Here is a 25849-nt window from a genome sequence, read left to right as displayed (position 1 = left end):
AACACACCTCCTGGTTGAAGGTTACCCGCCTCCGAGACTGACCACACCTCGGACACTCCCCCTGTGCACACACGATGGCCTCGCTCGAGAAGGGCGGAGATATGATAATTGAATTCTGAGAAGGGCGGAGACCCCTGAGGCAGAGGTGGAGCAAGGTGTGTTACTGAGCATAAAAGATGACTTCTGGACAACGAAAATGGGAAGTTTCCCCACCAAGGACCACGACGATCGACGATGCAGTATCAGCTGGACCTGGGACTGTTAGGACGTTGTGAGATCAGCGGTGGTAGCTATAACCTCTCTCTAAACTTTACTTTTCTCCTTTCTCTCACCCATCTCTAACTATCGCGTGCCACTTCACAGGCAACACAATAAAGTTTTACTGTTTAATTACTGCTATCCCCTTTGGTGTTGGTCCCCTTAATTTTGCACATTCGAGATCATAGCAAATGAACCATCACGAGTCCAATGAGTGGACCATGACAGATGGTGGATGGTGGAGGGTGGATTGTGGAATGGTTGATGGTGAATGTTGGATTGTAGGATGGTGGATGGTTGGAGGGTGGATGGTGGATGGTGGGAAGGTGGATGGGGGATGGTGGGTCATTGGAAGAAGGATGGTGATCTATTGTGAGATGGTGTATGTTCAATGGTGGATGTTGGGAAGTTGGATGGTGGATGCTGGATTTTGGGATGGTGGATGGTGTAAAGGTGGTTGGAGGATGGTGGATGGTTGATTGTGGGAAGGTGGATGGTGGATAGTCTGAAGGTTGTTGGTGGGTGGTGGATGGTGGATTGTGGTATGCTGGATGGTGGATGTTGGAAGCTGGATGTTCGATTGTGGATTGCATGATGGTGGATTGTGGGAAGGTGGATGGTGGGAGGTTGGGTGGTGGATGGTGGATTGTGGGATGGTTGAGGGTGGGAAGGTGGATGTTGGACTGTGGTACGGTTGATTGCGGGAAGATGAATGGTGGATGTTGGATTGTAGGATGGTTGATGGTGGATTGTGGATGGTGAATGGTGGAAGGTGGGATGTTGCATGGTGGATTGTGGATTTTGGGATGGTGGATGGTGTGAAAGTTGTTGGTGGATGGTGGATTGTGCGAATGTGGATGGTGGATGTTCGATTCAGGGAAAAAGGATGGTGGATTGTGGATGGTGTATTGTGGGATGGGGGATGGTGGAAGGTGTGAAGGTGGTTGGATGATGGTGGATGGTGAATTGTGGGAAGGTGGATGATAAATTGTGGATTGTGGGATGGTGGATGGTTGGATGGTGGGTGGTGGATGGAAGAATGTGGGATGGTGGATTGTGAATAATGAGCAGGTTGATGACTGATTGTGGATGGTGGGCAGTGGGATGGTGGATGGTGTGAAGGTGTTTGGAGGATGGGGGGTGGTGGATGTTGGAAGGAGGATGGTTGATGGTGGATGGTGGGAACGTGGATGGTTGCCGATGCGGAAGTCTCGGACACAACTTAGATGACCAATTTGATCAAGTTGATGTCACTTTATTAAAGGCTACACAGCAATTTATACTCTATCACAAGCTTCACGCGCCGCTATCTTATTGCTAATAGGCTAAAGCTACTTGTTCACGCGCCCTTCTGCCCTCTATGATTGGTCCCAGTGTGGTGTCCACGCGCTGCTCTCCCCCCAGGTAGACCCCCTGTTTTCGACATTCCAACATCTTTATCTCTTGGGCAGGAATGTAGTTTCTCAGGCTGTCTCGGCCTTGTTTATGTCCTTGAACACAGCTGCAGCTTGCTGTTACAGTGAGGCCCCTTGGTCTGGATCGCTCACAACATGTCCGTTGCTCTCCAGCGATGCCACAAATCCCCCTTTTTGATTTTGAGCGATCCAGACCCCCCTGTGGTCCTGTGCTAAAAACATTGCACCGACAGTCCTCTGCAGGGCCCTTTGCAGAAGGCCTATAAGGCAAGGCAGTATTAAGAGCACAGTCACTACAATCAAAAGGACTACTCCGACAGTTTTGACTCATGTTATCAACCAACCAGATAATCCCCAACCTTTAAACATCCTTGTCAGCCAGTCCAAGCCATCATCTTCTGTTAAGCGTTTGACTCCATCCTTCAATTGCTGAATGCTTTTAAAAATAGATTCTGAATGATCGGATAGATTCATACAGCACATTCCTTCAAATTCAGCACAACCATGTCCTTGTGCTAGAAGCAAAAGTCAATCGCAGCTTTATTTTATAACGTAGCATGTCTGACACTATCAGCATCAGTTAAAAGACCACTTAAAGCCAAAGAAGTAGCATTAGTTTGTTTGCTAAGCCAAAACTGCAGTGGATTCGGCCATGTATCCACAGGTATTTCTACCAAGCACGTAGAGAATGGATTTTCAGGGCTTGCAGTGGCGTTTGGTTGTGAGACCACCCATCCTTCACCCTGAGGCAGGTTCCAATACAGGCCGAACACCGAGCAGGAACCCAGCGAGAGCCGGCATCTGTGCAAACACAAACATAACCCTTGCTCCAAGTTAATATCTCATTCGGTTTCTGTTTCATCTTTCTTAACCTCCTTTTCCAGGGTCGCACCCATCGACTCGGAACCCATCTAGTGCCGGTATCGGTAATAACGCAGGCATAGCCTCGACCTGTCATTTTTAGTTCCACAGGTCCTTTCCACTCTCCTATAGCAACATCTTTGTACTGAGCAAAAGCACCATCTCCACACCGGCTTATATCGGATTTCAGATCCATACTATGTATTACCACTGGTGGTTCCTCCCTATCACCTGTGAGCCGTAAGTACTTTAACACATACACCGCTTTTGCAAGTGGTTCTGCAGCAGCCAAGACCTCTCCCCCTTTTTGTTTTTGCAAAAGCACTTTTAAAGTTTGATGCGCTCTCTCCACTATAGCTTGCCCCGTGGGGGAATGTGGTATACCTGTGATGTGACGTATACCCCAGAGTTGACAAAAAAGAGCAAATTTTTGAGCGGTATAGGCTGGTCCGTTATCAGTTTCATGGGTCAATTGAACTAATTTCCCATATTCCCTGGCGCATTCCGCCCTACCGTGATGGTAACTTCTCACAGCTTAGTACTTTTTCACAGCTCAGTGTTGCAGCTGTCCGCTGGTTTTGCCCGCTACCTTGGCACAACTCAGCAGTTTCTTATCTATCTTCCAAGGCCTGTTCTTCATCAACCCTAGCTATTGCTTAGAGGCTGTGTAAGGCTGACAGGCCAATGCCTCCCACAACTCCCCTTTCTTTGTTTTGCAGCAGCACCTGCAAGACTTATTTCAAGACTTTATCAATTAAGGGTTAGGCAAACTTCAAAAAACCACAGCATACCTAAAACAGTTTCACAGAATGCTAGAAAAAATACAGTAGTTACAGTTATTAGGTAAAAAAGAGTAGGCTAATTTCAGTACCCATAACTAAGGGATATGACTAAATACTACAAAAATAAACAGTAAGGAAAATACGAAATAGCACGCTTGCTTAATGGGTTGCTAACATTCAGATCCGCAATTGCTGGGGAACCCTGGATGCATCGAGAATTTAGAGTGCCCTTCCTCACAAACCAGAAATCCTACGCGATGCGTCCATCCGTAGGTGAGGCATCCAAAGTCACCGCAAGCAGGTCCAGCCTCATATATCCAAATCAACAGGCCAAAATAACTGGCAATTTTCTTTGAGCGGAAACATCTGATCTCATCCTCCTGTTGGGTTCCACCCAGAGCCTGGCCACCACTCAAGGGGGAAAACCAAGGGAGTTTCTAATAAGGTTAAACACTTGAGTTCCTAATTCTTAATACTGCTAAAGAAAGTCGACTACACACATTCTTACAGCATTTCATCCTTATTAATAGCTACATTCTGTCTAAGCTACATCTTTCACTAGTGACTAGTAAGCCTATAAATTTCATCAAGGAGTTGCAATTACTGTCAGCATTTTCTCTTAAAAGAGTTGGCAACTGCCGTGTAATTAAGGACAGAGATAGTGTATTTTGTCCTATTGCAGCAGCAAGCGTTACCCATACATTCCGCTTCAATGATCAGTTGAAGAGACCACAAACTGTCGACACAGGGGCATCCACAGCACACACAGCTGGCTCCTGAGTGTCCACCAAAAGCTGCCTCTCACACCTCAGGTGTAGTTGCACACAGCTTGCTGGTAACCACCAGGACTGTAACCTGTGAAAACACAAACATAACCTCTTCCCCAGGTTATTAAAGGATATGGTCCTTCCCAGTTAACACTTTCCAGGACTTGAGCCTTGCCCTGGATTTCTTGTTGATCTGGTATCTGTGATGAGAAGTGCTGCAATATTGACAGCACCTATTTTAACGATCCAAATGCAGCAAAGGGAGTGACGTCAGAGTGACGTCAGATTGCCATAATTCTAAGGAGTGAGTCCCCGAGGGTTGACACCACTGGCTGTTGAAGAGAGGGAGTCCTTCTGGCATTCAGGGCAAGTCACAATGATGTCTTCAGCCTGAGGCCTTGATAAAGAAAACTGGTTTTGTATTGCCCTAGCATTTTGGTGGAAAAACGCATGTGAAAGCCGTGCTTGCTGTGTTTCTGAGATGGCATTAGCTGCACGGTGGAGGTCTTGTTTTTGCTTTCTCTGTAAGTACTCTGGGTGATGTCAGTGAAGGATCTCCTCGCAAAATATAAAGCAAGCTATGCACATCATCATTAGTTAGGCCCAACAAGAGCTGTATCCAATTTATGGCTCCCAACAGTTTCTGTAAATCATTTAAAGTCTTAACATCAGTTTTAAGTTTAACCTGTTGTGGGACAATGGTCTGTTCACAAATTCTCCACCCCAGGTACTGCCACGGTGATGATCGCTGTACCTTTTCAGGTGCTATTTGCAACCCCACTTGAGATACTGAGTCTTTGGTTAAAGCAAGAGCCTTTTCCATGATCTCCTGTGTTTCTGCTGCTATAAGGATGTCACCCATATAATGATATATAACAGTCTGGGGGACCTGCATTGTGGCAGTATTCTTTATGCCTTATGTTAAAACAACCCAGTGGTACCGTGTTGCAGGTTCACTAACATTAATACTGGGAACAAAAAAGGGAAATTTAGATGCATCATCCGGATGCAAGGGAATGGAGAAAAAATCGATCTTTCAGATCATTTATTACAAGATGCCAGTTTAGGGGAATCAATGTGTCGGAGATCATGTAAAAGTCACCATTTACCACTTTTATTTAAAATAACAAACACCAGGGGGTTCCAAGGACTGGTGGTAGGTACGGTATGTCCTGCACTTAACTGTTCATGAATTAAATCATTCAGGTGGAACAACTTTTCCATTGGCAAGGGCCACTGACCCACCCACACAGGTGATTCTGTTTTCCAGGTTAGTTTCAGGGTGGGTTTTGGGGTGGGTTGTGCTGCAGTGGCGATTAAGACAAATTTGATCCAATTTGAGTTCCCCATCGAGCCATACAGTCACGACCCCATGATGTAATAGGGGTTTCCAATATAAATGGATGAATATTTGCTACCCAGTTTTCTGGGCCCCTTACATGGATGAGATCTCTGCTTTGAAACGTTACAGCATGACCACCAACCCCGAAAAGCGCTTGAGTTACCCGAGCTAACGGCCAATCTGCTCGCAGATATTACAGTCACATCTGCACCAGAATATAAAATGCCTGTCAGTGCAACAGATTCTTCTGCTTTAGTGAGGTTACATTTTATCAGAGGTCGACTTTGTCTTCCTGCCTGAGCTGAAAATACTTGGGGAGTACTTGCTGATCCAAATCCTGAGTCACCCCAGCCTCTCGGCATACTATTAGGAGGAGCTGTAGTAAAATAACAAGCTGAGTAATTTTTGACCCTTTTGTTACTGAACATGCGTCTATGACCTCTGGTAAAACGAACAACCCCTGTAAGGTTGTTGATGATTTTTATGACAATACCCTTCTCAGATAGATGGTACAAAGGTGCACTCTCCCCACAGAGTATGCACCTGAATTCAAGACAACAATTAATACAGAATTACTGCCTCCTGCTAGAGGAGTTATTTCAGCTATGACACTTCAAACACTGAGCCCAAACAAACAGACAGCACCGATGACCCAGTGGGTACTATGGCACTCTGTCAAAGAAGTCTGCAGTCCGCAGCTGCCGCTGGGCTGCATCTCGCACACGCAAAACAATCACACAAAGAGGCCTCTTACACTTATTACTCACACAACATAAAATGATAAATGCTGCAAACATCAAAACACTGTTAAGAATATATAAAGCCATTGCTTATTGATTATGTGGGGCGCTGCATGCCAGTGTCAGCAGCTTCTGTAAAAACTGCTGCTTTTGGCGGGGGGGGTGGGGGGGGTGGAGGGGGCGAGAGCGCAGTGCCGCCTTAGGGAACAGGGATCCCGCGAACGTCCCAGCAGTGACAGAATCCTGAGCGCCAGCGCGTTCTGCCTCTGCTGACAAGGCAGCGAAAGCGGAGGCGGGGGTCTGCAGTTCCGCTTTCAGTTCTTTCAGAGCGTCTAGGACCAATCTCCACACAGTGGAGAGTTTCCTACTGTCTTTAGAGCCTGAGCTAATGTCATCCCACAGTGCCGCTACGATCTTTTTCCAAGTAGCAGGTTCAAAGGCTGCGGTCACTGAGGGGATTAGTCCGTGCTGCCGAGCCCACAACAGCACCCTCCTCAGGTTCCCCTGATAAGATAATCCTCTCTTACAGAGTATATGTTGGAGGAGCTTAACCACTGCCGCTTCTTCTTTACCCAGCGTGGACCCCATCTCCTCCCCAGCCGCTCACCTGATCAGGGCGAGATTCCCAACGATTGCGCGCGCGTCTTCCCAGGTGCCGGGGCAGCGCCTGCTACGGCTGCTTCCGCCCCCTCCGGACCGTCTTCTCTTGCTCGGGCGAGCACCAATGGGAGGGTCCCGATTCCCCAGGACTTGAGTCCCACGTATCTTCAATGAGGCTCCCTCGGGTCCCTGTTCAGGCGCCAGTTGCTGACGCGGAAGTCTCGGACACAACTTAGATGACCAATTTGATCAAGTTGATGTCACTTTATTAAAGGCTACACAGCAATTTATACTCTATCACAAGCTTCACGCGCCGCTATCTTATTGCTAATAGGCTAAAGCTACTTGTTCACGCGCCCTTCTGCCCTCTATGATTGGTCCCAGTGTGGTGTCCACGCGCTGCTCTCCCCCCAGGTAGACCCCCTGTTTTCGACATTCCAACATCTTTATCTCTTGGGCAGGAATGTAGTTTCTCAGGCTGTCTCGGCCTTGTTTATGTCCTTGAACACAGCTGCAGCTTGCTGTTACAGTGAGGCCCCTTGGTCTGGATCGCTCACAACATGTCCGTTGCTCTCCAGCGATGCCACAGTCCCCCAGGCTGTGATATATCATTATATGGATGACATCCTTATAGCAGCAGAAACACAGGAGATCATGGTAAAGGCTCTTGCTTTAACCAAAGACTCAGTATCTCAAGTGGGGTTGCAAATAGCACCTGAAAAGGTAGTGATCATCACCATGGCTGTACCTGGGGTGGAGAACTTGTGAACAGACCATTGTCCTGCAACACGTTAAAGTTAAAACTGATGTTAAGACTTTAAATGATTTACAGAAACTGTTGGGAGCCATAAACTGGATATGGCCATTGTTGGGCCTAACTAATGATGATCTGCATAGCTTGTTTGATATTTTGCGAGGAGATCCTTCACTGACATCACCCAGAGTACTTACAGAATCACAGAATCATCTAGGTTGGAAAGGACCTTGAAGATCATCTAGTCCAACCGTTAACCTAGCACTGACAGATCCCAACTACACCATATCCCTAAGTGCTATGTCAACCCGCCTCTTGAACACCTCCAGGGATGGGGACTCCACCACCTCCCTGGGCAGCCCATTCCAACGCCTAACTACCCGTTCTGTAAAGAAAAGCTTCCTAATATCTAGTCTAAACCTTCCCTGGTGCAACTTGAGGCCATTACCTCTTGTCCTATCACTTATTACTTGGTTACAGCTCTCTGTAACCTCCTTTCAGGGAGTTGTAGAGGGCGATGAGGTCTCCCCTCAGCCTCCTCTTCTCCAGACTAAACAACCCCAGTTCCCTCAGCCGCTCCCCATCATACCAGTGCTCCAGACCCTTCACCAGCTTCGTTGCCCTTCTTTGGACACACTCGAGTCATTCAATGTCCTTTTTGTAGTGAGGGGCCCAAAACTGAACACAGTAATCGAGGTGCGGCCTCACCAGTGCCGAGCACAGGGGCAAGATCCCTTCCTAGTCCCTGCTGGCCACACTATTTCTGATACAAGCCAGGATGCCATTGGCCTTCTTGGCCACCTGGGCACACTGCTGGCTCATGCTTATCTGGCTGTCAATCAACACCCCCAGGTCCCTCTCTGACTGGCAGCTCTCCAGCCACTCCTCCCCAAGCCTGTAGTGCTGCTGGGGGTTGTTGTGGCCCAAGTGCAGCACCCGGCATTTGGCCTTATTGAACCTCATACAGTTGGCCTCAGCCCATCGCTCCAGCCTGTCCAGGTCTCTCTGCAGAGCCTCCCTACCCTCGAGCAGATCAACACTCCCACCCAACTGGGTGTCATCTGCAAACTGACTGAGGGTGCATTCGATCCCCTCGTCTAGATCATCAATAAAGATCTTAAACAGGAGTGACCCCAAAACCGAGCCCTGGGGGACACCACTCGTGACCGGCCGCCAACTGGATTTAACTCCATTCACCACAACTCTTTGGGCCCAGCCATCCAGCCAGTTTTTTACCCAGCAAAGCGTGCGACCGTCCAAGCCTCGATCAGCAAGTTTTGCCAAGAGAATGCTGTGGAAAATGGTGTCAAAGGCCTTACTGAAGTCGAGGTAAACTACATCCACAGCCTTTCTCTCATCCAGTAAGCAGGTCACCCTGTCATAGAAGGAGATCAGGTTTGTCAAGCAGGACCTGCCTTTCATAAACCCGTGCTGACTGAGCCTGATCATCTGGTTGTCCCGCAAGTGTTGTGTGATGGTACTCTGGATGAGCTGCTCCATCAGCTTCCCGGGCACCGACGTCAAGCTGACAGGCCTGTAATTTCCTGGATCATCCTTCCGACCCTTCTTATAGATGGGCGTCACAGTGGCCAGTTTCCAATCTGTCGGGACCTCCCCGGTCAGCCAGGACTGCTGGTAAATGATGGAAAGTGGCTTGGCGAGCACCCCAGCCAGCTCATTCAGCACCCTCGGGTGTATCGCATGTGGTCCCATAGACTTGTGTGTGTCTATGGGATGCAGTAGGTCACTGACTGTCTCCTGGATTGCGGGGGGAGTCGTTCTCCCAGTCCAGCTGAGGAGGCTGGATTCCCTCAATACAACTAGTCTTGTTATTAAAGACTGAGGCAAAGAAGGCATTAAGGACCTCAGCCTTCTCCTCATCACCTGTTACCATGTTTCCTCCTGCATCTAGCAGGGGATGGATACTCTCCCTGGTCTTTCTTTTGCTACTGACATACTTATAGAAACATTTCTTGTTATCCTTGATTGCTGAAGCCAGGGTAATTTCCAGCTGGGCTTTAGACCTCCTGATTTCTCCCCTGCATAGCCTCACAGCCTCTTTGTAATCACTGTGAGTGGCTAGTCCCTTCTTCCAAAGGCTGTAAACTTTCCTTTTCTCCCTGAGTTCCAGCCAAAGCTCCCTGTTCAGCCAGGGTGGTCTTCTCTGTCGCTGGCTTCTCTTACAGCACCTGGGGACTGCCTGCTCCTGAGCCATTAACACTTCCTTCTTGAAGAGTGCCCAGCCTTCCTGGACCCCTATACTTTTCAGGATCATCTCCCAAGGGATCCTTTCAAGCAGGTGCCTAATCAATACAAAGTCAGCCCTTCTGAAGTCCAGGATGTCAGTTCTGCTTAGCCCTCTCCTGGCCTCTCTAAGAATAGAGAACTCTATTATTTCATGATCATTGTGCCCCAGTCGGCCTCCAGCTGCCACATCATCCACCAGTCCTTCTCTGTTCACAAAGAGGAGATCCAGCAGGGCACTTTCTCTGGTTGGTTCTCTCACCAGTTGCGTCAGGAAGTTGTCTCCCACACATTCCAGGAATCTCCGGGACCGGTCCCGCTCTGCTGTGTTGTATTTCCAGCAGATGTCTGGGAAGTTAGTCTCCCACAAGAATAAGGGCAAGAGATCGTGAGATTTCTCCTAAATGCCTATAGAATATTCCTACTCCTACTACAACATCTGCCCTGTTGGCCTTCCCCCTGATTCTAACGCAAAGACACTCTACCCTGTCTTCGCTACACTTGTGCTCAAGGCAATCATAACAGTCCCTAACATACAGTGCCACCCCACCACCTCTCCTTCCTTGTCTGTCCTTCCTAAAGAGCTTGTAGCCCTCAACAGGCGCACTCCAGTCATGGGAGACATCCCACCATGTTTCTGTAATAGCCACAACATCATAATTTTCCTGTTTTATCGTGGCTTCAAGCTCCTCCTGTTTGTTACCCATGCTGTGTGCATTGGTATACATGCACTTCAGATGGGCTGATGTTTTGCCCCCTTCCCCCTTCAAATCTAGTTTAAAGCTCTGTCAATGAGCCCAGCTAACTCCTGCCCCAAGATCCTCTTCCCCCTCTGGGACAGGTGCATTCCATCTAATGCCAAAAGGTCTGGCACCCTGTATACCAACCCATGATTGAAAAATCCAAAGCCCTGACTGTAACACCAGTCTTGGAGCCACAAGTTCATCTGTTGAGTTCTCCGGTATTCTTCTTCATCCATCCCCCCAACTGAAGGGATGGAGGAGAACACAATTTGTGCCCCCGACCCCTTAATCACTTTCCCCAAGGACCTGAAATCTCTCTTCATTGCTTTAGGACCTCTGGTAATGTCGTCACTACCTACCTGAAAAACCAGGAGAGGGTAGTAGTCCTTCGGTCTCACTAGAGCGGGGAGTTTTGCCTTGAGGTCCTTGACGGAGACCCCAGGGAGGCAGCAGACTTCCCTATGAAGCGGGTCCGGTCTGCATATGGGGCCTTCGGTACCCCTCAGAATGGAGTCACTCACTACAATGACTCTTCTGGGGTTCTTTTTAGAACTGGTTTTAATACCTGGTCTAGAATGACCCAGCCTTGGTGGACCTTGGTCTTCCTCCTTGTTTATCTCATTTTCTTCCTCCTTCTCTTCTTCACTCAAAAGTTCCAGGGCCCCGAATCTATTGTGAAGGGAAACCATGGAGGGTGAGGGAGGTCGGGAGAGGATTTTCTTGCCTCCCTGAGCGGGGACCTGTTTCCAGCCTCCCCCATGTCTTAGGTCCCCTCCTTCTGTCTGGTAGCAAGAGGATGAGGGATTACCTACCTCATTTGGAGCCTCCATTTGCTCCTGTTGCTTTAGGGGTGCTAGGGTGTTACTCCACCAATCAATTTCCCTTTCACATTCCCTAATACTTCTTAATCTCTCGACCTCTTCTTTGAGTTCTGCAACCAGGCTGAGCAGGTCATCCAGTTGATTGCAGCGCACACAGGTGTTATCACTGGTGCCTTCCGACAGGACTGACAGGCTCAGACACTCCCTGCAGCCCGGGACCTGGACCGCTGCATGTTTGCGTGGCAGCTCCGACTGGGTCGCCACATTCTTTCTGGTGGTGGTTTTGACCCGAGTGGAGACCATGGTTCAGTCTACTCATGGAGGACGATGAGATGAAACTAGCTCAGATAAGTTCTAGACCCCGGAGATAGACTGTGACCTGCCCGCTCGCCCTGCCTGCGCGAACTGCCGCACTAACTGCCGCGCCTCACCCTTCTGACGCGCCACGCCCTGTTTGCCCGCCCTGGTTGCTCGCGCTCCCTGAGGGCTGCTCTTGTACGTGAGGGGTGTGGGGTGTTGTCACTCCAGTCTCCGCCCACTCTGACTCACTGTCGTCCTCGTTAGCAGCAGCTCACTCTTCCCACTCGGGTGGTGGGGGGTGTGTGTGTGTGTGTGTGTGTGTGTGACTTGAGGCTCTCCCTCTTCCCTGGGCTTCTGCCTTCACGTTTTGTGGTTTTGCCGTGGGTCTTTGATGCTTTCAGGAGGGTCCCCCACTGCAGCGCCTACTATTACTTGCTGGTCAGGAACCTGTGTGTATCATTGTTCCGGTTACTATGCACATGTTACATGGCTAATACAAATGTCTTCGAGCAAGCACGGCTTTCACATGCATTTTTCCACCAAAACACCAGGGCAATACAAAAACAGTTTTCTTTATCAAGGCGTCAGGCTAAAGACATCATTGCAACTTGCCCTGAATGCCAGGAGGACTCCCTCTCTTCAACAGCCAGTGGTGTCAACCCTCGGGGACTCACCTCTAGAATTATGGCAATCCAACATCACTCACTTTGCTGCATTTGGAACGTTAAAATACGTACATGTGTCTGTTGATACCTTTTCTGGAGCAGTGTTTGCTTCCTGCCATACATTGGGGAGTCAAGCATCTGACCGGCATTCCCCATCACCGACCGGACAGGCCATTGTGGAGCGTACGCATGGCACGCTAAAGTGTCTATTGCAACAACAAAAAGGGGGAGATGGAGGGTATCAATCTACACCTCACGAAAGGCTAAATAAGGCATTATATGTCATGAACTTTTTAAACATTTCCCCTGTCTCACAGGTGCCACCAATATTGCGTCACTTCTCGTCGCAGATACCAGATCAACAAGAAGTCCAGGACAAGGCTCAAGGGTTAGCAAAAAACCTGGAGAGTGGTAACTGGGAAGGACCAGATCCTTTAATAACCTGGGGAAGAGGTTATGCTTGTGTCTCCACAGGTCACGGTTCCCGATGGTTACCAGCAAGGTGTGTGTGACCACACCTGAGGTGTGAGAGGCAGCTTTTGGTGGACACTCAGGAGCCAGCTGTGGGTGCTGTGGATGCCCCTGTGCTGACAGTTTGCGGTCTCTTTGACTGACCATTTGCTGTGAGTTTGGGACGTGTTGGAGGAAGAGAGAGTATACAACTTTTGAAGGAACACATTTCCAAGTTACAGGTTCAAGATAGCTGGCTTGATGAGTTTTTAGGGGGATGGGGAACAAGTGGCTGGCTTAAGTCTATCTTAAAATCAACTTTGATAGTTGTAGGAATATTCTTTGTATTATTATATGTATACCACGTATTTTACAATGTGTGCAATGCCTGATTGATAGAGCAATATGGACTGTGTTGTTAGTAGAAAAAAAGGGGGAGACGTGGGCCTTAACAATGCTGGATCGATATCTGGCCTGTCTTTGGAACATAACAGCACTAGTGACCTTGTTGAATTAGCTGGTGGTAAGCCTTGGGAGCAGTAAACAGTGAAGAAGGATTTGGAATGAACATTGATAAAGAAACTGTGCTAACCGAAAGTGCAAAACAGGAACCGTATTGCTGAGCAGCAGCCCGCAGTGGATCCCAGCGAGATGGATGCGACCTGCCTTATCACTGCCAGCACCATCCTAACAGCTGGACTGACTAACCCCTGGATTCCAAAACAGCCAAAGCGGAATGTATGGGTAATGCTTGCTGCTGCAATAGGACAAAATACACTATCTCTGTCCTTAATCACACTGCAGTTGCCAACTCTTTTAAGAGAAAATGCTGACAGTAATTGCAACTCCTTAATGAAATATATGGGCTTACTAGTCACTAGTGAAAGATGTAGCTTAGACAGAATGTAGCTATTAATAAGGATGAAATGCTGTAAGAATGTGTGTATTGAACTTCCTTTGCTTAGCAGTATTAAGAATTAGGAACTCAAGTGTTTAACCTTATTAGAAACTCCCTTGGTTTTCCCCCTTGAGTGGTGGCCAGGCTCTGGGTGGATCCCAACAGGAGGATGAGATCAGATGTTTCCGCTCAAAGAAAAGTGCCAGGTATTTTGGCCTGCTGATTTAGATATATGAGGCTGGACCTGCTTGCGGTGACTTTGGATGCCTCACCTACAGAGGCTTTATCGTTCTCCCTGCTGTCGACTGTGTCTCCGTTTGGTTGTTCTCTTGGTCATCTGTAGTTGGCTGAGATGCCCTCGCTGTGTCTCCGAGCCTTCTTTTCTTACCCTGCCCCTTCCTAATTACTCTCTATAACAGTGTCTTCCACGTCCTTTCACATACTCCACCGCACTCTTGTAGCACTTTAGCTCCCTTTCAATTTTATTCTTTTGTGCTCTTCAGAGCTCTTCTCTCTTACTTTTAACCATTGAGCATGCCTTCATTCATCCCCTGATGACATCTGTACTTTGTTGAAATCCCCTTTGCAGTTCCCCTTTGTTATCTCCAAGGTTTCTTTGGTCTCCAAGGCCCGCTCAGGACTCCTCTGCTCCCATTGCCAAGCTCTCGTGAGGGCTCTTTGAGCTCCTTTTTTCCATTTGGAACCCTTCCTGCATCCGCATCTGTTACCCCAGTCAGTCTTTCTGTCCTCCCATCCATTCGGTGCACCTCCATTCAGTTCCCCAGCCCCCTGAGGACATCTCTACTTTGTTCGATTCCCTTTTGAATTCATTGCACCCCCGAGACTTCTTTGGTCTCTCTAATCCCCGTGACAATGCCTCTCGTTTTGCCAGAACCTTTTCCAAAGCTGTCTTTGTGCTCCAGAGCCATCTATTTGTTTTCCATCTTATCACATGTCTTTATTTGGTATCTGGTATCCCAAAGACGTGTGTCGTCAGCTTAGATCTCTTCCGGAGTTTTTCAGAGAAGAGGATCACCTTCATATGTTATCGATAAATCTCCTGTGGGGGTGTTTGTCATGTTTTGCAATTTATTTTTGTTCTAGCAACTTAGGTGTTAGTTAGGCTGGTTCATACAGTTTCTGATACATGTCATGCAATTCCGTGGTTTTTTGTCTATTCTGTCCTTTGGGACTCTTAGGGGAGTTAGTCAGAATGTCAAGGTCACTCTGAATTGTTGGCAATGTACAGTAAATAATTTATATTGCAACCTGTGGTATTTTTGAGAAGGAAATCTTATAGGATCTAATTCTGCTTTGTTCTTTACTCCTATCTAGAACATGGTTTTGTTAGAAGTTAGGTCGCGTGCGTGGTCTTGCTAGAAAAGAAGTGAACCCAGTAGCATTTTCATTTTTCACAGGAAACTAAAGCACATCATTTAGGATAATGATATTGCTATTGCATGTAGCCAACTACTTCCCGACATCACCCCCCCCAAGAGAGATGACAACGACAGCACCACCCCAACACAGACGATGACATGCCCCCCCCCCCCCCAGGACAGGCGACGACTTCGGCCCCGCCCCCCCCCCCAAGAGAGGCGACAACCTCACCCCCCCCCCCCAAAAAACAGGCGATGACACCACCCCCCCCCCAATAGAGGCGACATCGCCCCCTGCAACACAAGCGACGACCTTGCCCCCCACCAAGACAGACGACGACCTCGCGCCCAACCCAAAGACAGGCGACGACCTCGCCCCCCCGCAAGACAGACGACGACCTCGCCCCCCCCCCGCCCAAGACGGGCGACAACCTCACACCCCCCCCCCAAGACACACGACAACTTCGGCCCCCCCCCCTCAACACGGGCGACGACCTCGACCCCCCCGCCCAAAAGACAGTCAATGACCTCGCCCCCCCACCCCCAACAGGCGACGACATCCCCCCCGCCAAGACAGACGACGACATCGCACCCCACCCCCAAATGACATCGGCACACCCCCCCCCCAAGACAGGTGACGACCTCGCCCCCCCCCCCCCCCACCAAAGACAAACGACATCGGCAACCCCCCCCCCCAACACAGGCGACGACAACGCCCCCCCCCCCCCCAAGAGAGGCAACGACATCGCCGCCCCCCCCAAGACAGGCGATGACCTCGCGCCCCCCCGCCCCCTCGCTAGACAGGCGACCACCTCGCCCCCCTCCCCCCAGACAGACGATGACTTTGGCTGAGGGCAGAAAGTTATTCTGTGAATGTCTGCACCAGACAAAGGCCACAAGAAGGTCACGGAACAAGTGACTTCATGAGAGTGGTACCAAGCAGTGACTTGCTTAGGTACTACAGCACGCAGGTCTGCAGTCACTGTACAAGATGTGTTCAGATACAAGGATTCCTGCAGCTGACAAACCCAGGCAGGACTCACATGAGTACTTTTACTTGCCATTTTCCAGATTGCTTGTCTCATGCCCACTTCATTTTTGGTTTGCAACAAGGCATTTATTCTGCTGACATGATTCACACCATGAACTACCCCATACCCATCCCTCTGTAGAAAGCCAGCTGGTCAGAGCTGGGAGGAGTCAGCAAGGGCACTGCCTTTACTGCCCCTCTGCACAGTCCTTGTGAGATAAGTGCTGTTCCAGCAGGCTACCCTGCTCCACAGCACAGGTTTAGAAAGGGGTGTCCCTGACGTTCCCATGCCTGCCAGGCTGCCTGGGGGCTTATTTTCCTGTAAGCTCCCATTTTACTGCAGCATCTTCTCCTGGGATAGGCTGTGGTCAGGCCGTTTAATTACAGCTTCCTAAATACACTCTAAGGTACAAATAACCTTGTGAAATAGCATGGTCATAGGTCCCTGGAGAAGTTCTCCTATTTCAAAGGAAGAAAAAAATATTTCTCACTTAAAAGAAAAAATGTAAAACGCTTACCTCAACGCCATCAAACTTGACAACTGGTACGTACGCATCTTCAACTGGCTGTAAAGGAACAGATAACTGTGTAAGAAAATATTTTCTGCTACTTTCATGTTCTTCCTAAACTGTGATAAACTACAGAATTCACACTGCTAAACTACTTAGTATAAACACTGAGTTGCTTCTGAACCAAAAAAAATTGTTAGTAAGCTGCAAGCAGTATGGCACTAGTACGGTCTAACACTGGCTTTAAAGAGTTCCTTAGCCAAGAGATTCAGAGGCTGATCCTGTGCTGTAATGAACTAGCGGTGCACAACGAGCCATCAGTGTCAGTGCTGGTAAGGCACTTCCCTTGGCCGTGAGGAAGAAAAGTAAGAGATTTCTGTCGCTATCTTACCACTGGTTAACATCCAGAGAAATCGAAAAAGTTCTGTCCACATCTGACAGTGTGCACTACCCTTCCTTATTTTGATTTTCTACCGTGCCTGAGGGGCTGTCAGATACCTTATGGGACACTTCAGTGCTGCAGACCCCTTGTCAGAACGGTGCCGCAGCCCACTGAGAGTCTGGTCTCAGGTGACAGTCATTTCAGCAAAGGCTCATTCGCTGTGCACATGAAGTCTGTCCAAATGTCTGCACGAGGAAGACCAGGCTAAGAGGAACACTTCTCAGGAGCTTAGTTTCACACACGAGGTGCACAATAGATGCACCTGGGGGTGATTTTACAAAGCAGTTTTGTACGTTCACAGCGCAGCCCCTACTCACTTGATGTCAAGCTGACAGCGTGCGTCCCTTCCGCAACGTCTGGGGCTGAGTGGCCAGAGAGGAACAGGACCAGGGCAGAATGAACTAGAGGTTCTAAAGCACATCCAGAGGGACACCACGGCAAAGGCGCTGACAGAAGCCTTTCCACATCCCCTTCAACTGCCTTAGTTTTCAGGCTGCCCCCTCCTCTTCCTGCCCCTTACCAGACCTAAGATTAAGGCAAGGCTCCTAGGGACAACCTTGCTTTCTGATACAGCTGACTCATTCTCAAACCACGGGCAGGGGAGAAGTGTACCACAAAGATTCTTATGTGATGTACAGTCACTGCGGAAAGGAACCAAAAGCCTGACTTCTCATGCTGCAGGAAACAGTTTTTTAGAAGGTGCTCAGAAACAATTCCTTCTTAAATTTTGGCTTGTAAGACATCCACTACCAATATGAGTCTTTAACACGAATATTCTTTTTGTAAAAGTTGCACAATTATCAAGGAGAGAGCTCAGTCACTCTTAAGATTTTTTATTTCCTCCTGATGTTTTAGTTTTTCAAAGAATGACTGAAAAGTATCTGATCTTTCTACATGTCTAGGAGCAACAGAAACAGCATCTCTGTCAGCACCTGCAAAGAGATTCCATTTCTTCTGTTATTGCTGGAAGTCACTTTCAAACATTAGAACTATCACCAGACAATGAAAGTTCCACCTTTACTCTGTACTCTGAGCCAGTAAGATCCAAATGTAAATATTTTGCCACCAACGTTTGCTACTGCTGAAGGGGGAAGACTCTGTGGGTAGAAGAGTTTACTTTAGAAGATAAGATACACATTGATCTATGTGCAAGTTCAGGCAGCGTACAAGTTTTTTAGAAAGACTACAAGAGCCTCCATAAAAAATGTATTCTCACTCCCTACCGAATTGTTAGTCTAATAGACTGATACTGTTTTTCTGGAGTGCTTGCAACTCGGAAAAAAAAAAAAAAAAAAAAAAAAAAAGAGATGAGTAATGTAGCACTCCTTTCATTAATTTACAGAAATTAAGACCCATTATTAGTCTCCCCCACAGCAGACATACATAAATTAACACAATCTAAGAGCTATACAAAGGGCAAATCTAGTGTAATCATTTCTAACTAGATTGGGGGCTGCAGGCTGTTTGGGGCAAGATTAGTGCCACTGACCATCTATCTCACCCCACAATACGTTGTTTCAGCTTTGTTAACTGCTGCAAGTCAACTGAGAGAGCCACTTCACACATCTATTCAGTGCCCCAAAGACTTCAAGATCTTGAACTGAAGTATCTTTTATACCTTATTTCAATGGCAGTTACTACAGCTCTACTCAATACTTAAGAAGTTAAAAGTTGAACTTCATCAATCCTAGTAGTATGGCCTTTGAAAGAAATAAAAAGGCTTCAGCTGTTTTGATAAGAACATATGAAAAAAATCCTTACCTTGCTCTCACCAAGTTCTGAAATCTATTCATTGACTAAATTATTCAGTTTACCAAGAACAACCAGCCTGTAAAGAAAACTCATATTAAGCTTGCCCTAAAACCCCAAGAGGTTAACAAATGTGACAGCCTTGTTATACCTGTGATTCAGTTCTTCCCCATCTTTCAATACCCCAGATGGCTTCATCGCTTCAACCAGCTTCTGAGTATGGATGCAGTCTATAGCCTTAGGAGGAGCCAAGCTAATCGGAGAAGTAATTCCATAATGCCTTTGAGGCTGGTTCTGCAGCTTAGAATTACTGTGGGAGAAAATAAAATACTGAAGACTTCACAGAAGAAAAAAAAAAAAACAACCTTACTGGAAAACATCCTTCAGTTTACAGGTTTCCAAGTCAATGTCTGTTCTTTTACCCAGCATTAATATAAATGAGAAAAAAATTGTCCTGCTTATGATTTTTAGATAACTTGACCTAACTTAGAAGTCACATCTACTTTTTCAAAAATATCTGTGGATGTAAGAAAAGATCTAAGTTGCTACCAACTTACTTGCATTGCTCTAGACAGTTAGAACCGATCACCAGGAAATGAAAAGGTTTGAAATCCACTAAGGGTGACGCTACACACAGCAGAAGTTTTGGACACATTTCGGTTTCGTATCAGTTTTGATTTAAGGATATTCCCATCAGCTTCCTGCTAACATTAAATAAGACCATTTAACGCTGGCTTCTTTTAGTTAAATGTATTTGCTGTGCTTCTGATTCTGGAAGGGCATTGCAGTTGGTTGTAGAGGAAGGACATAGAACAAAGTGATCTGTTAAAGAGCTGATGCAGTAAATTCAGCATTGCCTTGGTTTTGTTTATGGAAGAGTATGAATGGAAATATCAACCAATCTGCACCTAATTTTGCTAGGAGAGCCTCATGCACTTAACACAGTGTTCAGTTTTTAGAGTTCAGAGGCTTAGCTGTACATACATCTGTTTGGTCTAAACCCAAGAGACGTACGTCAGCATATAAAGCAGCAGAAGTTAAGCTTCGTATGCAGAGGGTGCTCAAACCTGGCTTAGCCAGCTCACTGCCCAGTTAGGCTGAGCAAGACACCAGGCACCTGGGTTTGGAGCCCCCGGAACTCCAATTATAGCAAGGCATAATTTGTGCCTGCAACCCTCTGCTTGCCCTGCGTGTTTAGACTTATTTGCAATCAGAAGCAGCACAGGGCTGACATGGCAGGACAACATTAAATTAAAGGCAGCATTTGCACAGAACCCTTGCTTTAGAAAGGGAAAAATGGAGAAGAAAACCTCAGTTTGCATTACCAGCTGAAACCAGGAGAGAGAAAGGAGTGGGACAGGAGGGAAGCACTGTACTTAACGATCAAGGGTCTCTACAGAAACACCAGTAGCAAAAGGGGGAAGACGCATTAAAAGGTCTGTACAACTCATCACGCTTGTCAGACCCTAAGGCTAAAGGGATTAATGATGCCATTATTCAAACTGGCTCTTTTTCTACTTCACAGCCAGCCAGCCTCAAATATTAGATGGGTTAGTCACAGAATCATAGAATGGTTTGGGCTGGAAGGGACCTTAAAGCCCATCCAGTTCCAACCCCCTGCCATGGGCATGGACACCTTCCACTAGCCCAGGTTGCCCAAAGCCCCGTCCAACCTGGCCTTGAACCCTTCCAGGGAGGGGGCAGCCACAGCTTCTCTGGGCAACCTGTGCCAGTGCCTCACCACCCTCACAGGGAAGAATTTCTTTCTTACATCTAACCTAAATCTGCCCTCTTTCAGTTTGAAACTCTCACCCCTCATCCTATCACTACACTCCCTGATAAAGAGTCACTCACAGGAGCCCCTCCCCTGCTACCCCCCCCCCCCCCCCCCATACAGCTGTGAAGGGTTTTAATATCGATACAAGCTGTTGATTCTTGGTTTGTTGGTCAAAGATCTGCTGGCATAAGAAACATTTCAAAGCAATCTCCTGCTTTGGCTTCGATGAAGAATTATGCTTCAACCATACAAATGAACTAAGAGGAAGGGCAATACAACCCATTTTCTGTGCAAACCTTAGCAAAGCCCAACTCTGACCCCATCTGCACATTTTTACAGTGGAACCGTCCTGACTCTTCCACCCAAAGAAAGTGACTATAGAAATTAGTGCAGCAGAAACACTGGGATTGCCCCAGGCATCATGAAAACAAGGAACCTGGAACAGAATTCACCAAGGAGACAGGAACTGCCAGACGGCAGCTAGACTGCTACTGAAAAAACATTATTCAAGACAAAATGTGCAGAAGCCCAAGGGTCACGGTCCACAATAAGTACGAACCAGCACTGCACGCTCAGTCACCAGCTCTCCCCTGAACGACTCCAGGGCAGTGATAAACAAGCCCACGGAATCAAATGCCGCCTGACCTACAAACTAAAGATTGCCCATCGGTGTCACCGCACGGGCAGAGCAGGTACTGGGGAAGAACATTTGTGTGACTGCCCATCGATTTACTGCCGCAGGGTCAGGATACACCGGCTGGAAGGGGGAAAGGACGTGAACTTCACTTTGCTTAGACAGCCCAGCAAAACTGGCCCAGCAGTTCAGCTACTTTTAGAAGTCTTTCAGCATCTATTTCCAACTGCCAATCTTCACTTCTCAGGAAAAAAACTGGGGGTTTTGAGTGAGACCTGACAAACTTGTCCCTCGCACAGTAACCTGATCAGGAACATTCAGAGAAAGCCACATTTCCCCCTCCCCCCCATTTAAGCTGGATACCCACCCTCATCCCAGCGTAGAGCCTCAGCTGGCGGCAGCCCGCAGCCAGCCAGGCCGCTGGGAGGGTGCCGGGACACCCCAGCGCGGAGCCCAGCACAGAGCCGCCCCCAGAACCGCCCCAAAACCAGGGGCTGCGACCCCCGGGGCTGAGCCCCAGAGCCTCCAGCCGCGCCCGCTCCCTGCCTGCCCCTGGCAGAGGCCGGGCAGTTCTGGAGAGGAGCTTTCCCCGGCGGGGGGCAGGTTCCCCCCAGGGCCCTGCCCGGCCCCTCACGGGGCTGCGCGGGAAAAGCCCCTCGGGCAGACGCGCCGCCGCCCCCCCCGCCCCTCTCCTTCAGGGCGCGGACCCGCAGCTGCTGGCGGGGGCTGTTGGCGGTGGCGGCGGATCCACCCCCCCCTCCCTCCAGCGGGACTGACGGGCCGCGCTCGCCAGCTCAGGAGCTGTGGGAAACGCTCCTCGGGCGGCCGCTGCCCCGCCGGGCCCTCGGCGCGGGGAGCCCGGTGCTGAGGGAGCCCTTGCAGCAGGGCCGGGCCGAGCTGCCCGCGGGCGGGGCCCGCCAAAGGTGGCCCCACCGGCAGCCCTGTCCCTGCTCGAGCCGGGGGACGTTCCCGGGCACAGGGCGAGGAGAAGAGCCCATCACCCTCCTGTCAGCTCGTTCTCGCCCAGGTAGTGCTGAGGAGCCGGCCAAGTGTCGCTTGACTAATGGTGGGGCTGGGTGATCTTCAAGGTCTTTTCCAACCTGGACGATTCTGTGACGTCAGCTGGTACTGGGAGCCCTTTGCACACGCGGTTAATGGCGGCAGATGGATTCGAGCACTCACCACAGCTCACTGCCATGTGGATTTTGGGCCAACAGAGTCTATCACAAGCCAGGTCCTAAAGCTACCGAAAGACTCTGAGGCTACTCTGCACCATGGCAGTGCCCCACTAACATCCCAGATGCAGAAAGTTTAAGGTAAAACCATAATGCTTTTGTAAAGTTGAATACATCTTTGGAAAAAAGCTTGCTTCCCAACTGCCTTGATGTCTTGTAATATCAGAGCCTTTCTCTGAGATTAGCACGTACATAATTTCTGTACTTTTCTGGGTTGTCTGTCTGTATTGCCTTTGTTGAAGGAAAATAGATTTTTCTCGTGCAAGATACTTTGAAGGAACACAAACTGAACTTTTGTCCTGAAGCTTCAACAAACTCACAAAACCAACGTTTGCTGTTCAGACACAAAGGTACTTTTAGCAGGACAGTCTTATCTAACCTAATCAAATACCTTCATACTATGGAAGTTTAAAAGTGACTTTATTTATTTGTTGAATATTTGCGTGACAGTACTTGTGCTAACATCTCAAAGTCTTTGAAAATCAGATGCTTCTCTAGGAGGTTGTGGTGGTAAAGTCAAAAAAGAAGAAAAAAGGTTTTCAAGCAGATTTGTTGAGAGTTTTTCTTAAACCTCTGGTCATGCTCTTGTTATTTGCAGAAGTTCATCGTGGCTTTTAACACTTTATGATCCTCACAGCACTGCTGTGATCCTAGAATCAGGAAAACTGTTGTTTGTATGCTGCTTCCTGTGCTTTTCTCTCAGGTTGATAACCATCTATTAGGTGTGAGGAAAATACCGGCCTTTATTTTTTTCCAAGTTTAGATGGCTAATTAGCCATTTTTGAAAAAAATCTGTTTCTGCTGCGTGCTTTGGTATTGCAAGGCTAGCTGTATTTGCCTACAGATAGGATGGAAGTTTGTTCGTGGAGAGGTGATACCTTTCTTTAAATCACCTACAACTTTCAGGAGAAGACAGCTCTTCAAGCACGGAAGGTTTTCCTCAGGTGCAATTCTAATGTTAAATGGAAATGAAGAGTAATCAAGCTTATCTTGATTGCTTCAATCAGGTAAACTACTGAAAAGGGTGGGGGTGCCTGAGAAACAAGGGCTGTTACTGATGGTTGAAGCGAGATGGTCAGGTCATGAGTTCTTATAGTGACTAGAGCTCAAATAGAGAAAAAAAGTATTTTTTGTCTGGAGAAGAGACAGTTCTGAAGTGCTATGAGAGCAGTAGTTCAGCAGAAACACTGTTGAACTTTTGCTCGAGTTTATGAATTCTAGTTTCCGATATTATTGTTATAAATGCAGAGGCAGAGCCGCAAATATCTTTTATAAATTTATTTGCAATAAGAACAAGCAAAAAAAACTGTGGCACGCCGGGGGGCAGGGGGGGCTTTCTGCTCCCCACCGACGAGCACCAGGTAGTGCTGCGTCACTCCCTTTCATAGTCCCATCTTCACATGCGCAGCAGGGTCCCTTAAACTTTCCCGGGCTTTCTGGTGTTGCTGGGGTTCCTGGCAGGGGTTCCTCCAATCAGCAGAGTCCCTTAAACTTTCCCGGGCTTTCTGATGTTGCTGGGGTTCCTGGCAGGGGTTCCTCCAATCATTTTTCACCTGCGCAGTCCGGTGTTGCTGGGGTCTTCTGACGGGGGTCCTGCCAGTAAATTTCCACCTGCTTAACAACAGTCACTGAGGAAAAAAAACCTCCAAACCCCTTTTAACCATAAAGCCATGATAAATCTCCTTTAACTTATGTACATGGCAAACACCAACAAAGTCACCATATTTTTAACACGAACCACCACCATATTCTTCACATTATCTTCTTTATTTGAGAGTGTTTCTTGAAGGAGAGAACTGAGAAGACGGATTGGGATGGCTACTCTGTGAGTAATATGTTTTCCTAGAAAACAAGGTTCTTTTGGTTTTTGCTAGCTATTTACATAAAATTCTTTCTAAGATGTGACTTGCATTTCACCTACATCATTTCCATAGTATTATGTGTAGCAGTGATTAAAGCCGATTATGTTTCAGAATGTGTAGAATGTGAAAAGAGTTTGTTTCAAGGTAATGCTTTGCTGTGGGTATTCTGTTAACTTTAAAACAGTTCTGTGTAGTGCCTGGGTTATAGAAATGCCCAATAACCAATTAAATATTGTTAGTTGGGGCTCTTTTTTTTTGGTGTGCATATGTGTTATCCAGATTGAAAAGTGAAATCTGTGTTCTTAGAGTCATATAGGGTGGGGGGGTGTTTTGGGTTTGTTTGCTTAGCTTTATAAATTGCTGGTGTGTCTAAAGGAATAAATATTCTCTGTAATATAAATGAGGTGATACCTGAGTACTTCTAGTCTGTTAGAGGGTATCACTGGTTTTATGGAGATGGGCTTTATAAATACATAGGCTGTGTGTTTTCTTATGTTATAGTCTGTGCATCTTGTATTTTAATCTCGTCTGTAGAGTTAATGGTAGGGTGATGTGTTTTAGAAAACACTTCTGGGAGAGCATGTGTTTGATAAACTTACAAAATTCAACAGTCTAAATGCTTATTCTTGGCTAAAAGAAGTTGTTTATGTACTTTCTATAGATTTTTGCTGTCCTTGTTTCTTACCCCTTTTCAGCTGCTGCCCCTGTATTCCACAGGGGATATTTGCTTGTAAATGCCTGTCCCTTTTCAGTAGAAGGTGACAATCTTGTCCTATTTTTCACCCCTTACAAACTCTTCTTGTCTATTCAAAGTGGGCTAACGAGCTTTCTGCTCAGTGCACAATTCCTGTAAGTTGTTTAGGCTAATCTTTTACATTTAAGTCTTTGCTGTGTCAAGTTTTGGCTCGATAAGTCAGTTCAAGTGTCTGATCATGTAGCTGTGGTCAGAAATACCGACCCAAGGGAAGAAGAAAGAACATGTTGTGAGGAGAGAAGAGGAGGAGATGGTTTCTTTCAATATCCCCGAGGTAAATCCTGAACCTTATACAGATCAGATCCTTCTCGCTTACTTAAACTGTGTTTTCATAGAGTAGTTCTGTGGCAATTAAACCGGTCTAACCCAGGCTGAGGTGATTTTCTCCTTTCGCTCAGAGTCTGTGCTGACTTGGTGTTGAGCTAGATGGGTTTCCTGACTGTTGGAATACGTGCAGGCTCCTGAACACTGCTGGGGGTGCAGGGGAGAAGCAGAGCCGCAGCTGTGGAGGGGAGAGGTGGGATGACAGACAGCAGTCTGGATTTAGACTGGTTTACAATGTACCCAAGAACTTGCATCCTTTTCCAGTATATCAGTTGGTTTAAGAAAGTTTACAATCTGTCTACAGTTTCTCTGCTTTTATTCTCCTTCTGCAATTCTGTGCATTGTGAAATGTGTACAGCTGGGTGTGCATGTCTGCCTGTCAGAGTTGTACACAGGCATACCCGTAACCGCGTAGATGAATGCGGATTCTAGTGAAGTACTTCGAGTTTCTATATTGGCGAGATAGCTTGGAGGTTTTCTGATGGGGAGAATACAACTATCAGCTTTATAGGAT

General features: G+C 47.6%; 1 long non-coding RNA gene across 1 annotated transcript; it reads right to left on the bottom strand.

The window, feature by feature from the left end:
* Window positions 1–1492: 1492 nt before the first annotated feature.
* LOC141936842 (uncharacterized) lies at window positions 1493–7338 on the bottom strand. Its single transcript, XR_012626828.1, has 2 exons — window positions 6773–7338; window positions 1493–2474 (listed from the first exon to the last, which is right to left on the bottom strand). It is a non-coding gene; the product is annotated as an uncharacterized LOC141936842 (long non-coding RNA).
* Window positions 7339–25849: the final 18511 nt, after the last annotated feature.

This window comes from Strix uralensis, chromosome 34, assembly GCF_047716275.1.
Source record: "Strix uralensis isolate ZFMK-TIS-50842 chromosome 34, bStrUra1, whole genome shotgun sequence".
NCBI classification, from domain to species: domain Eukaryota; kingdom Metazoa; phylum Chordata; class Aves; order Strigiformes; family Strigidae; genus Strix; species Strix uralensis.
Note: the sequence above shows the minus strand (reverse complement) of the source record. Positions and strands in the feature narration are given on the sequence as shown.